This window comes from Scyliorhinus canicula, chromosome 3 (genome assembly GCF_902713615.1).
Source record: "Scyliorhinus canicula chromosome 3, sScyCan1.1, whole genome shotgun sequence".
Classification (NCBI taxonomy): domain Eukaryota; kingdom Metazoa; phylum Chordata; class Chondrichthyes; order Carcharhiniformes; family Scyliorhinidae; genus Scyliorhinus; species Scyliorhinus canicula.
The window spans coordinates 8,960,950-8,973,821 of record NC_052148.1 but is presented as its reverse complement, the minus strand read 5'-3'; the positions used below and the strand labels follow the sequence as shown (position 1 = coordinate 8,973,821).

Sequence of the window (12,872 nt, the reverse complement as noted above, 5' to 3'; positions counted from 1 at the left end):
GGGGGGGGGGGGGTGGGGGGGGGGGGGGGGGGTGGGGGGGGGGGGGGGGGGGGTTGTTGTGGTTACGGGTATAGGGTGGATACGTGGATTTGAGTAGGGTGATCATTGCTCGGCACACCATCGAGGGCCGAAGGGCCTGTTCTGTGCTGTACTGTTCTAAAAAAAAAAACCCCCCACAAACGGAGTTAACAATGTCTTCCTTGCTTTTCCTTCTCAGACGACACATTCAAGCCTGGCATCATGATCGGACACTAAGCAGGCTCCAACTTTATTGCTGTTCTTTCAGTATTCATGTCCATCCTTCAAACATAATCGTAATAGATGAACCAATTAGGGCACACTGCCTCTGCGAACGTACACTGGATGTATCTTCAAACCAAGAGTCCATGATGGTACATATTGTATTTTCATATCTGCATAATCTTGTCGTTTCCTATTTTAGCACATGATCCAACAATACTAGTTCCATACAACTCTGCTTGTATACAGATTTGGGAGTTAACTTTGTTTTAATACCATTGGTTCCATATAATCCAATGGTACAGTTCTTCCACTTTTCATTTTAAAAAATATTTACAGGAAGTCAGCATTGCTGGATGGGGCAGCCCACCCCTAGTTGCCCTTGGGATGGTGATGGTAAGCTGCCTTATTGAACCAAGGTGTAGCCACACCCACGGTGCTGTTAGGGAGGGAATTCGAGGTTTTGTCCCTGCAACAACGAAGTGATATATTAAAAAGTCAGGATGGCGAGTGACTTGGAGGGGAACTTCCAGGCGGTGGGATTCCTGGGTATCTCTGCATAGCGACCATGGGTTTCGAAGGTGCTGCTTAAGAAACTTTGATGATTTACTGTAGTGCATCTTTTACATAGTACACACGACTCCCTCTGTTCATCGGTGATGGAGGGAGTGAATGTTTGTGGAAGGGGCAGCAATCAAGCAGACTGGATGGAGTCAAGCTACTGAGCTGTACTCACCCAGACAAGTGGAGAGTATTCCATTACATTCCGGACTTGCGCTTTGTAGATGGTGATACAATTTGAGGTGTCAGGAGAGTTATTCACTGCAGGATTCCTAGCCTTTGACATGCTCTTGTAGCTACATTTATGTATGACTAGTCTAGTTCAGTTTCTGATCAATTGTAACCCCCATAACGTTGACAGCAGGAGATTCAACAACAGTAATAGCACTGAATGTTATTGCCGAGACTCTTCAGATGATTTAATAAAGCAAACATGCTGTAACATGGGCCGTTCTGTCAAGGGGCGGCACGGTAGCACAGTGGTTAGCACCAGTGCTTCACAGCTCCAGGGTCCCAGGTTCGATTCCCGGCTTGGGTCACTGTCTGTGCAGAGTATGTTAATTCTCCCCGTGTCTGCATGGATTTCCTCTGGTGCTCTGGTTTCTTCCCACAGTCCATCCCACAATCCAAAGATGTGCAGGTTAGGTGGGGTTGCTGGAATAGGGTGGAGGTGTGGACTTAAGTAGAGTGCTCTTTCCAAGGGGCAGTGCAGACTCGATTGGCCTGATGGCTTCCTTCTGCACTGTAAATTCTATAAGTAAATTATGATCCTAGATCGGTCAAGCTGGGTACTTGATTTTAATATGCTTCCTTACAAGGAGTAATTCCGATGGCACAAGAGGCCACTATCCGATCCAGTGTGTCCTTGCTGGCTCTCTTCAAGAATACACCTAGTGCCATTCCCTACCTTCTTGTAGTCTTGCACATTCTTCCATTTTAAGATAGCGGATTCCAGGTCCTAATTACTCGCTGTGTAAAACAATATTTTCCTCAGGGCTCCGTAGCTTCTTTTGCCCTATTGTTCCAGATCTCTCCACTAATATGGATAATTTCTCCCCCTCTGTTCAGTTTCTCCCCCCCCCCCCCCCCCCCCCATGGTCTTGGATACCTCTATCAGATCTCCTCTCAACCTTCTGTTCTAAAAGGAGAATACTCAAAACGTCTCCGATATTATCACTGGAACGATTCTTATGAATCTTTTCTACACTCTCTCTCTTGCTAACCTTCCTAAAGTGTGGTTCCAGGAAATGGACATAATGTGCCAGGAACCAGTGTTTTATACAGGTTTACACCTTCCTTGCTTTTTGCTGTTTATAAAGGCTCGGATCAAGTAACACTGATCAACTTGACCGGTCCCTCTACTGCTGCTACAACCCCTTTAGAATTGCATATATTATCTTCCCACATTCTTCCAATTAAAATGCCATTGACCACTTGTCCGCCCATTAAATCAAACGATGCCCTTTTGATGTTTAACAGTGCCCTTTGCACAGTTCACAATACTTCAGAGTTTTGTGTTGTCCGCAAATTTTGAACGGTAAATCGAAAGAAATACATCATTTTATTAAAAACTTCAAGTGGGAATGGTCAATAAATGTGACTGCAGCAGCTTTGGTCACATTTCCAAAAATGCTTAGGTTCTTGGACAAGATGCATAAAGAATGCACAATTGTAGCCTCCTGCAAAAAATCTAGCCAACAACATTACAATTAAGGCCGGCAGGCAACAGCTTCCCTCTTATGGGTGTGCACTGAAGTGGTTTTGTGAAATAATTAAATCTAGAAAGGCACAAGATTTTCAGAGAGAACATTCAGTACCCAAGAATTTACAAGACAAAGTTCAAAGAAACAGGTCGGTATTCCTTTATAAAATCAATCCAGCGTCTCTCTCCAGTAGCTTCTTGTGAAGTACCCCATAAATTGTAACAAACTAACTGAAATTAAAGCCAAACTATTACCAGCAAAAGAAAAATAAACATCTGCACTGATCATGTTCTTCCCAAAGTTGCAGCGTAAAAATTTGAGACTTCAGCTTGAGCAGGATGTGCAATCCAGTTTTGAACTAGCTGTATTATATCTGGAATACACCCCTGACAGCACTTTGCAGTTTTGGTCACCCTACGCAAGGGGGGACAAGAAGTTCAGAGAAGGTTCACTCGTCTGAAGGGACATATTTTATGAGGAAAGATTAAGCAGCTTGGGTCTATACACATTAGAGTTTAGAAAAAATAAATGGTAAACTTATGGAAACATTTCTTGGGGGTTGAACAGAGTCAATGCTGAGAGGATGTTTAACTATAGGGGGGCACAATTTAAAAATCAGAATGTTTCCCATTAAGATGGAGATGTGGAGGAATTCCTTCTCTCAGAAGGTCGTTAAGCGTTTGGAGTTCTCTTCCTTAGCAACAGTGGAGGCTGGGTCAATGAATAGATTTAAGGCTGAGTTAGACAGATTTTTGGTTGACGAGGGAATCACAGGTTGTGGCAGGAAGGTGGAATTAAGACCAGTCATATGAACCATGATTTTACTGAATGGCAGATCAGGCTCAGGGTACCAAATGGCCTACTCATTTATTGATACCTGTTTTTACCTGAAATCTAGTCTGACATAAATTGCCAATGCCATACTTTGCTTGTAGAAAATAATGTTGAAAGAATAATAAACCATTACTTGAAATGGCTTATGTTTAATTTTCTTCCATCACCCAGCTAATCAGTCCAAATAGGTTAATAACCTTACCCTAGCAAATCAATTCTGGAAATAACTTCAGCCAGATAGGTAAGAAATGCTACCTTCACTTCAGACAGTGATTATCTGTGCGGTACAAGGGCAATTCAGTTTATATGATTATAAGAATAGAGTGACTTTCATTTCATTTGCACTACTTCTTTTGAATTTGTCCGAATATTTTCAACTCACCATTCTGGATGAATTAGTGAATTAGGCATAGGCAATTTTGTGCCACTCATCAGCTCTGTTAAAGTCTGATGTACTAACAGGACATCCAAAAAATAGGTAGATTGTTCCTTTACTTGAGTCAAAGCCACATTTCAGCCTTCAGACAAGAGATACTGACCATATCAAATCTTTGAAGATCTTGCCTGCCAGGTGGCTTCAAGCAATCGAACAGAGAATGAGTCATCAAGCTAAGTTCAATTGCAAGATCGGAGGCATCGAGAGAGAAGGGCAAAAGAGATGTTGATTCACAATTAACAGATCTATTTGCTTTGTTTTAAGCACTTTCATCTTATCTAATCATATAACACTCACATACTTACCCTTCATCAGTCCTGTAACAAAATAACCACAAACATGGTTACGGAGTTTGAACACTGGATTGCAATGCTGCCTGCACCAGAATGTCAGTATTTCCACAAAGCAGGGTTTTAATTAGAGCCAACAGTGACTCTGTGTTTATTATACTACAATTTAGCTGAGAGAGAATGGCAAGATCCTGACAATGTCTAACTCATGTCTGTTCCTTTACCTACTTACAAGAAATGTGTTCCAGTGGAAGCTCAAATACTCGATATTAAAAGTTAACAATTTAAATTATATCACAAATGTAGTTAGCATGATTCCAATATCATTTTACAATATTACATTATCATTCAAATAATGGTGGAGTAAACAATATTGATCTCACAACCAAGTAATTTTTACATGATTAAGTTTATCCAGGAATGTAAACTCCCAATACCAGTTTAGTATGCAGGGCCAGTATCGTTCTACTAATCTCCCCAACAAGATATGGAATTAATATCAAAATCAGAGCTGGGCTGGGTGTAAATTTGAAGATCAAAAATATTCTGGGAAAATATCAAGTTTTTTTAACCGAAGACAGCAATTCACTCACCATCAAGTCTTATAGAAAGAAAGGTGGAGACAAAAGGCTTTGACAAAGAGTAATTGGACTCAAAACATTAGCTCTTTTCTCTCCCTACATACAAATGCTGCCAGACCTGCTGAGATTTTCCAGCATTTTCTCTTTCGAAGGTAGAGAATGATTTGCTCCTGGGCTGTTTGCGAAGTTATTTAAAGACAGCCAATACAGACCGCTGACTGATGAATTCTGCAAAAACGTTACGGAGAAACGTCAGACTTATTCTGTCAGACTGGGGTTTGCAACCATCAATCTGAGAGATAGTCTCAGAGCATCTGCCAAAAATAATCAGATTGTATGGGCAAAACACAAATTGTACTAACGAATTAACTTCTCAGAAGAAACATCTACATTTGTCTGACGGAATTTGCTTACCTCAATAGAAGCATTGCATTCTAAAAGCGATTCACTCTTGCAGCATTTAAATATTTTAACTAAATCAAAAGGTATTTAATTATGACCGTTAAAACACATTTATGTCTCATTGCAAGTTAAATCAGAAGGAGACTACCACACTGGAGGGAGGTGAAGGTACCAGAATCATAGAAAAGTTACAGCACTGGAGGCCATTCAGCCCAACTTGTCCATGCCAGCGTGAGGACACCCAGGTCTCCTTTCTAATCGCTTCTTTCTCGAAGAGAGGCCCGGACAATTCCCATCCACCACCACTCTCCACCGCTTAGCTGAACTCGTTCTATCTCTCAACAACTTTTCCTTTAACTCATCCCACTTTCTCCAAATCAAAGGTGCGCAATGGGTACCCGCATGGGTCCTAGCTACGCTTGCCGTTTTATGGGGTATGTGGAACATTCCTTGTTCCAGGCCTACCCAGGTCAACTCCCACAACTCCTTTACCGATGCATTGATGACTATTTGGTGTCGCGGCATGCTCTCGTCCAGACCTGCGAAAATTCATCAACTTCGATTCCAGTTTCCACCCCTCCATCACTTTCATATATCAACTACAAGCCCACTGACTCCCAGCTGTTCACACCATACAACGTGCAAGGACTCCATGCCTTTCTCTCAACTCCTTCGCATTGGTTCCAATGATGCCACTTTCCAAAATGGTGCTTCGAAAATGTGTTCCTTCTTTCTCGACCGTGATTTCTCACCTACAGTTGTTGCCAGGGCTCTCAACGGTGTACGGTCCTCTCCGGCGCCCCCTCCCCTCCCTCCCAGAACAAGGATAGAGTCACCCCCGTTGTCACATTTCATCCCACCAGCCTCCGTACGCAAAGCATAATCCTCGGCCATTTTCACTAAGTCCAGCGTGATGCCACCACCAAACACATCTCCCCTTCACTCCCTCTGCCAGCATTCTGCAGAGACCGTTCCCTCCGAGATAATCTAGTCCACTCCTCCGCCATACCCAGTACCTATCCCATCACCCAGGGCATCTTCCCATGCAATCGTAGGTGTAATACCTGCCCCTTTACCTCTTCCATGCTTACATTCCAGGCCCAACACACTCATTCCAGGTTAAGCAGCATTTCACTTGCATCTCTTCCAATTTGGTCTACTGCATTCGCTGCTCCTCTATATCGGAGACCAAACATAAACTGGGTGATCGCTTTGCTGAGCATCTTCGGTCTGTGCGCATTCAAGACCCTGGCCTTTCCTGTTGCTTGCCATTTTAACAAAAGACCCTGGTCCCTACAGTTTTCTGGTCTCAACATAGAATTCGACAACTTCAGATGATTAGCACTACCCCACCGCAACCCATTTGTTTTCATCCCATTTCATTTTAACTGCCTTTTCCCATCTTTCTTGTTTATCTTAACATATATTTAAACCCCCACCCATCTTATCCACCTTTCCTTACCCTTTCTCCCCTTCCCCTCCCCCCACATCTACAGTTCACCCTCCGATGTTAGTTTCTCTGCTGTTGAGCTTCTACATCTTTTGTTCTCTGGGTTCTGCCATTAGCATTCGTTCCCCTTGGTTTTTGTGGCCATTCGCACCCGGTTTCCCTGGGTTTCTGTGGCTATGACTCATCTTTCATTCTCACACCACAGTATAAATATTTCCCACTTTCTCTGTCTGTTAGCTTTGACAGTGTCATCGGACTCGAAACGTTAGCTCTGTTCTCTACCTACAGATGCTGCCAGACCTGCTGAGATTGTCCAGCATTTTCTCTTTCGTCCCCTTTCTAACCCCACCTTCCTGAATCTGGTCCTGCAGCTTAGAGCACTTAAGGTGCAGGCCCAGGTACTTTTTAAGAAGAGTTTAGGGTCTCTGCGTCCACTACGAACTTGGGCAGCGAATTCCAGGCACCCACGACCCTCTGCGTTCTTCCTCATGACCCCACTAAAACTTCTGCTCTTGCCAGCTCAAAAGCAGTCTCTGCCTCACGATGCACCAGGAATGGGGTAGCAACTAGTTCAGAATTGGGGGTGGAGAATTTTAATGCATTGATCAATAAAAATTATAGCTAGATTATAAAACGTTATGTCTGTTTCAGTATTTGCTCAACTGAAGGCTTTAAATGGAGACGGAACCGCATAGTTTTTGAGTGTTGGCTTGAGAATTGAAAATTGCTGCCAAACACCAGCTACACGTTTTGCGTTACTCCAGAAACAATACCAATGAGACAGCTGCATTGGACGGCTTCTTTGAAATGCAGATTTTTAGTATGACAAAATTCTTATTCAAAAACCACCAAAGGAAAAACGTGCATTTTAGACTTCATTAGTTTTCTTTTACGAGATGTGAGTGGATACAATTAAAGCACATACGCTTGTTGGCATGACTCCAGCTTAGCAAATTAAAATGCCGTGTCAATTCAGAGCAACCAGTGAGCATGGAATTCATTTTCAAAACTCAGCAACAGAAACCATTGTGTAAATTAAAACTAGACGATGCTTCTTCTGCCACCATAACTCAGGTTGTCACTTTTCTCAAGTCCAGGATGAGGCAAGAACAGCGCCACGAAAAATAATACAAAGGAAGGGATAAAAAAAACAACAAATTTAGGAGATCAGATTTACATTTGCAGATATTACACCTAAAATGAGAGTACGAGGACTGCTCGGAGGACTGGTGCAGGGATAAATCTACTGTAAAATTCCGCAACAGTCTGAGGGTATTTTTACATGGACACCACTATAAAAAGTGACATATCCAAACCAGAATATGGATTAAACGAAACTCTAATGGCCTCCACAGCCCCGTGTACAATGTACAAAATGGCGGAAAAGAAACCCCCATCAACAATAAATTACCTCCCTCCACACCCTAACCCCTGCCATCTCCCTACCTCTCTTCCCCACCCCCGCCTGTTCCTTCCCCTCCCACCTGTCTCGAACCCCTGTCTGTTCTCCCCACCCCCCAGTCTGACCCTCTCCCCTCCCCAATCCGCTCCCTACTCCCTGGTCTGACCCTCTCCCCTCCCCAGTCTAGTCCTCTTCCCCCACTCTCCGATCTGCCCCATCTCCCCGGTCTGCCCCTCTCCCCCATTCCCTGATCTGGTCCACTCCCCTTCCTCACTGCCCAGTCTGAATGTCCCGTCTCCCCCACTCTGACCCTCTCCTAGTCTCCAGTCCGCTCCCCTCCCCCAACCCTCTCCACTCCCCGGCCTGATTTACCCCCCTTCTCCCCGGCCTGATCCCCTCCCCCGCTCTCTGATCCCCTTCCTTCCCCAGTCTGACCCTCTCCCACCCTCCCCTACTTTCCCACCCTCCCTTAAGCAAACTCGCCCCTCCCCACCCCCTTCTCCCACCCTCCCCTCCTCCCACTCACCCACCCCTCCCCCACCCTGCCCCTCCCCTCACTCTCCCACCCTCCTCCCCCCACTCTCCCACCCTCCTCCCCCCACTCTCCCCCCCACTCTCCCACCCTCCTCCCCCCACTCTCCCACCCTCCCTTAAGCAACTCGCCCCTCCCCACCCCCTTCTCCCACCCTCCTTCCCCCTCCCCTCCCCCCACCCTCCCCTCCCCCCACTCTCCCCCCACTCTCCCACCCCCCCTCTCCCACCCCTCCCCTCCCCCACCCTCCCCCCACCCTCCCCTCCCCCCACCCCCCTCCCCCACCTCCCCACCCTCCCCCTCCCCCCACTCTCCCACCCTCCCCCTCCCCCCCTCTCCCACCCTCTCCCCTCCCCCTCCCTCCCCCCATCTCTCCCCACCCTCCCCTCCCCCCACTCTCCCCTCCCCCCCACTCTCCCCCCCTCCCCTCCCCCCACTCTCACTCTCCCACCCTCCCCTCCCCCCACTCTCCCACCCTCCCCTCCCCCCACCCTCCCCCTCCCCCCACTCTCCACCCTCCCCCTCCCCCTCCCACCCTCCCCTCCCCCCACTCTCCCACCCTCCCCTCCCCTCCCCCCACTCGCCCACCCTCCCCTCCCCCCACTCTCCCACCCTCCCCTCCCCCCACTCTCCCACCCTCCCCTCCCCTCCCCCCACTCTCCCACCCTCCCCTCCCCTCCCCCCACTCTCTCACCCTCCCCTCCCCCCACTCTCTCACCCTCCCCTCCCCCCACTCTCCCACCCTCCCCTCCCCCCACTCTCCCCACCCTCCCCTCCCCCCACTCTCCACCACCCGCCTCCCCTCCCCCCACCCTCCCCCTCCCCCCACTCTCCCACCCTCCCCTCCCCCCACTCTCCCACCCTCCCCTCCCCCCACCCTCCCCTCCCCCCACTCTCCCACCCTCCCCTCCCCCCACTCTCCCACCCTCCCCTCCCCCCACTCTCCCACCTCCCCTCCCCCCACTCACCCCCCCCCTCCCCCCACTCCCCCCCCCCCCACCCTCCCCCACTCTCCCCCCCCCCCACTCCCCCACTCTCCCCTCCCCCCACTCCCCCACTCTCCCCTCCCCCCCACTCTCCCACCCTCCCCTCCCCCACCCTCCCCTCCCCCCACTCTCCCCTCCCCCCACCCTCCCCTCCCCCCACTCTCCCCTCCCCCCACTCTCCCACCCTCCCCTCCCCCCACTCTCCCCACCCTCCCCTCCCCCCACTCTCCCACCCTCCCCTCCCCCCACTCTCCACCCTCCCCTCCCCTCACTCTCCCACCCTCCCCTCCCCTCACTCTCCCACCCTCCCCGGAGCAGCCGGTGCCGGTGGGTCGGTCAGGCAAGCGGCTGGGAGAAGGCGGGCGGCGGGTTGGAACCGTCCCCGCCGCCGCGGCGCCGGGATGGGGCGGGATTGCCGTGGCCGGGCGGCTGAGGGAAGCTGCGTCAGGCCGCCGAGCCGCCGCCATCTTGTGGAAGATTCTAGATGCCGAGCGCGAGCCGAGGCCTCGGTGTTCCCGGCCGCTGTCGAGCCCGCTCCACCCTCCCACCTTCCCCATCCCCCCCCCCCGAGCCGGGCTGGGCCGAGCCTACCTGCCGGGTGTGGCGTGGCCGCGCTGTGCCGTGCCAGCTCTCCGCCTCGATCTTTTTCCCCCGCTCTCTGTGTCTCTCCCGCTGCCGCTCCCTCTCCTCCCGCCGCTGCCGAGGAAACCAGGCGTCGCCAATCGAGCGCCGCCCTATCAAACGCCGCGCTCTACGCAGCCCAGCGCAATCGATCGCCGATCTCTCCAGCGCGTCGCGCGGATCGACGTCCCACCGAGGGAGGGAGGCCAATCAGCCCATCTTCCCTGTGCCAACTTCGAAGGCACTGTCCCCTGCTCTTTCAGGGTGCCAGTTTTTTTACTCTTTCAGTCGTTTCTCCAATTATCTTTTTTTTAAAATAAATTTAGAGTATCCAATTGATTTTTTTCCAATTAAAGGGCAATTTAGCGTGGCTAATCCACCTAGCCTGCGCATCTTTGGGTTGTGGAGGCGAAACCCACGCAAACACGGGGAGAATGTGCAAACTCCACACAGACAGTGACCCAGAGCCGGGATCGAACCCGGGACCTCAGCGCCGTGAGGCAGCAGTGCTAACCGCTGCACCACCGTGCAGCCCCAATTATCTTTTTAATCTCTCTCATAGAATTTAGAACATAGAACAGTACAGCACAGAACAGGCCCTTCGGCCCTCGATGTTGTGCCGAGCCATGATCACCCTACTCAAACCCACGTATCCACCCTATACCCGTAACCCAACAACCCCCCCCCCCCCCTAACCTTACTTTTATTAGGACACTACGGGCAATTTAGCATGGCCAATCCACCTAACCCGCACATCTTTGGACGGTGGGAGGAAACCGGAGCACCCGGAGGAAACCCACGCACACACGGGGAGGACGTGCAGACTCCACACAGACAGTGACCCAGCCGGGAATCGAACCTGGGACCCTGGAGCTGTGAAGCATTTATGCTAACCACCATGCTACCGTGCTGCCCTAATTTACAATGCAGAAGGAGGCCATTCGGCCCATCGAGAGCCTGCACCGACCCTTGGACAGAGCACCTTACCTAAACCCACACCTCCACCCTATCCCCGTAACCCCACCTAATTTTTTTTGCACACTAAGGGCAAATTTATCATGGCCAATCCACCGAAACTGCACATCTTTGGACTGTGGGAGGAAACCAGAGCACTCTGAATAATTGCAAACGTGGTTCCATTGTATAAATAGGGATGTAAGCAAATGCTGAATAATTGTAGGCCAGTTAGTCTTACATCGGTGGTGGACAAATTAGTCGAATCAATCATTAGAGATCTGATCGACTGTCACTGGGAAAGGCAGGGACTAGTCAGGAATAGTCAGCGTGGATTTGTTACAGGAAGCTCTTGCCTCACAAATTTCATTGAAGAAGTGACAAGAAGGGTGATTGAAATTACTGCGGATGCTGGAATCTGAAACAAAAACATAAAATACTGCAATGGATGTGGTGCACCTGGATTTTAGCAAGGCGTTTGACAAGGTCCCACGTGGTAGGTTGGTCAAGAATGTGGGATACAGGGCAATGTGGCAAACTGGATAAAAAGTTAGCTTAGTAACAAAAAACAAAGGATCATGATTGATAATCTCTTGCAATTGGAAAGTGGCACTCCACAGGAGTTGGTGTTGTGACCCTGACTGTTTGTGTTATATATTAATGATTTGGGGCATCAGACTTCCGGTGGCAGCCATCCGGGTAGGTCGGGTAATCGGCAGCTCCCGCCGCGAACGGACAAATGGGCCCTTTTAAGGAGCTTTGGCGGCTCCTCCTTGACAAAACTCGGCAGGCAAACGGCGCTAGAAGGCTCCCCCGCATCAGTTTATGGAGGGGACCAGGAGCAGGACGGCGAAACAAACGAGCACCGAGAAGCGGCTGGAACGGGCGCGGGAACAGAAAATGGCGGCCGGCTCGGATCAGGCAGCGTGGGCCCTGTGGTCACGGGAACAGCAGGAGTTCCTCAGAAGCTGCTTTGCTGACCTGAAAACGGAGATGCTGACCCCGATGAAGGCCTCAATGGAGAAAATGGTTGAGTCCCAGAAAATGCAGGAGAAGGCGATCAAGGAGATTGAGAATAAGGTCTCGGATAATGAAGATGAGATACTTGGCCTGGCCCTCAGGGTGGAGGCACATGACGCCCTGCATCAGAGGTAGCAGGAGAGGTTGGAAGACCTTGAAAACAGGTCCATGAGGCAAAACCTGCGCATTCTGGGTCCTACCTGAGGGTGCGGAGGGATCGGACGCGAGTGCATTTGTGACCATGTTGCTGGGGACCCTGATGGGGACAGCAGCATTTCCTCGGCTTCTGGAACTGGATGGGGCGCACAGAGACCTTGCAAGGAAGCCCAAAACTAACGAACCGCCGAGGGTTCCACCGCTTCTCAGATAAGGAACGAGTCCTGCGATGGGCTAAAAAAGGAGCGGAGCAGCAGGTGGCATAATCCGCATTTACCAGGACCTGGGAGCAGAACTGGCCAAGAGGCGCGCTGGATTCAACCGTGCTAAGGCAGCCCTCCACAGCAAAGGGGTGAAGTTCGGGATGTTGCATCCGGCGAGGCTTTGGGTCACGTGCCAAGATTGCCACCATTACTTTGATACACCGGACGAGGCGTGGACATTTATCAAGCAAGAAAAGTTGGACTTGACCTAAAGGACAGCCACACTGGGATGAAACTGGTGGGGATGTTAATTGTTTGACAGCCGGAGGGAGCTAGGTTATGTTGTTCCCCTTTTTGTTTTGTTCCCTGTGTCTCTGGCCACGTTCCTGGATTTTGTGGAGTTCGGGCGCAGAGGGAGGAGAGGGGCCTACACTTAGGGCTGCTCTTCTGGCAGCTGGAGACGTCTCTTTTGTGGGGCCGGGTTCGCGCCCGGGGTTTGTT

The 12,872-nt window shown here is 50.0% G+C and overlaps 1 protein-coding gene across 1 annotated transcript in view; it reads right to left on the bottom strand.

Moving 5' to 3' along the window:
- LOC119963804 (zinc finger protein 638-like) overlaps positions 1 to 10,138 on the bottom strand; it is a 182,007-nt gene extending 171,869 nt beyond the window's left edge. Inside the window, exon 1 of the mRNA XM_038793101.1 lies at positions 10,009 to 10,138. The gene's annotated coding sequence lies outside the window, so the exon portion shown is untranslated. The remainder of the gene's footprint in view (positions 1 to 10,008) is intronic.
- Positions 10,139 to 12,872: the final 2,734 nt, after the last annotated feature.